Source organism: Acomys russatus, chromosome 1 (genome assembly GCF_903995435.1).
Source record: "Acomys russatus chromosome 1, mAcoRus1.1, whole genome shotgun sequence".
Classification (NCBI taxonomy): Eukaryota; Metazoa; Chordata; class Mammalia; order Rodentia; family Muridae; genus Acomys; species Acomys russatus.
In genome coordinates, this window is record NC_067137.1 from 61,854,193 (window position 1) to 61,856,126 (window position 1,934).

The following is a 1,934-nucleotide window of genomic DNA, read 5'->3' on the forward strand; positions in this document are numbered from 1 at the left end:
AAACTGCATGGAAGAAAGTTAAGGCCTTGGCATAACAGTGCCTGGATAGACAATATTACCTGTAGAAAAGTTTCTTTAGAATTTGAAGGAAGAACCTAGGAGGTGGGAGGATGGGCAGGGTAGGAAGAAGATTTCTGGTTCGAAGAGGAAGTTGGTAAAACAGGAAGGTGCCTTGATAACACGGGTATGAGAAGGCAGAGAGAAAAGCAAAAAGCCTTGTTCTGAAGAAAAGATGTGTACATTTCCACTGTCTTTCCTCAAAAAGACATTTGAAAGAGGACTCCTGTTTCATACTTAAGTAGGCACTCAATCTCACGGATCAGGACCAGCACAGTTTACCTGCCCTCCATTCACAGTAACAGGACTGTGGAAGAGTGTTCCCATTCTCTCTAAGCTTGCTGCTGCAACGTGTTAGTCCTGTCAGGAGAATTCTTACTTGTGGGTAGGTCTTTGAAGTGTCTTCTCAATTTTACAATGTAATTGATATGCTTTGAATTTTAAAATATATTATGCAATATAAGGATGGGTACTTCTTAGAAGGAAAAAAGACACCCATCATTGTGACCAAGAAAAAATGTACTAAATATTACTATATGGCTAACATTTATTGTTTATAATACTTGGTACTGTGTAATAAATGTTTTTTCCTTTGTAGATTCCTAAAAACAAAAACAAAACAAAAATATCTGCTTTGAGAGAAATTGAAGATGGTCTTGGAACATCACGCTTTACAGATACATTAAGATAAAGGACCCCCTGGTAGTTAGCCTAGGCTTGGATAGCACAACTGTTGGTTTGAGACTGGGAGTAAGTCAAGGGTTTTTTGTTTTGTTTTGTTTTAGAGAATGTTTAGCTCAAGCTATGTTGCTATGATAATCTTATAAACACAATGGCTTTAACCTGGAGAAATTTAAGATTGAACTTTATCAAGTATTGTATAAGAAGTAATAACCAGTTGATACTGACCATTGCTTGGAAATCAATTGATTTTTGCTGTATGCTTTATTGTAGGTTATATAGAACTTTTTGTATTTCCTTGTTAGACTGTTCTCTTACATTGTTTATTTTTGAGTGCCCTATTGATTGTAAATGATGAGAAAAGTAATGATGTAATCTGTAATGAAAAAATTGAACTTCATCTTAATAAAACACTGGGGTTGGCCCAAGGAGAATGACAAGCAAGTAACAGACATGAGAGAATAAGCTAGAGAGAGATGGGGAACAGCAAGAGAGATAGATGGGGAACAGTAAGCAAGAGAGACAGAAAGATGGGAAACAGCAAGCAGGAAGAGAGATAGAAAGATGGGTGATGAGCAGGGTGTCAGACAGACACTAAGCAAGACAGAACCGCAGACAGAGAGCCAGAAAATAAAGTTCTCCTGGGATTTAAGACCTTCAGTTTATACCACATATGCCTGAGTTTCCAAGTATTATTTTTTCCTCAACAACTAGTTCTTCTAGCTAGTTGTTCAACCAGTGGTTTGTTTTCCTTAACCAGCTGTTCATTGCCTGCTCAATTTCCCTATCCTGGATCCACCTCTCTTCAGTCCTCTTCACTGCTCCCAGAGCTGGTCTTGGGGAGCAGCAACTCACCACACATGCGCATGTTCAAGCATTCACCACATTGTATACACACACATTCACGCACATGTACACATGCACACACAGAAAAGGAAGAACATAGGATAGAAATTAGATATTAAGTAGAAGAATAAGAATAGAGGATAAACAAGACCTGAGGTTTTTATGTATTGGTTTGTTGATGGTGGCAAGGTGAGTTCAATGTAAATCAAAGTGAAATTTGCTGTTGAATAACATTCAGAGCCTCTATAATCAGAGGCTGTGGTGGCAGAGTATTTTGATTGATACTAGAAAGAATTAGGACAAAGGCCATATAGAAATCTATGATAAGACATTAGAAGGCAAAATAAAAG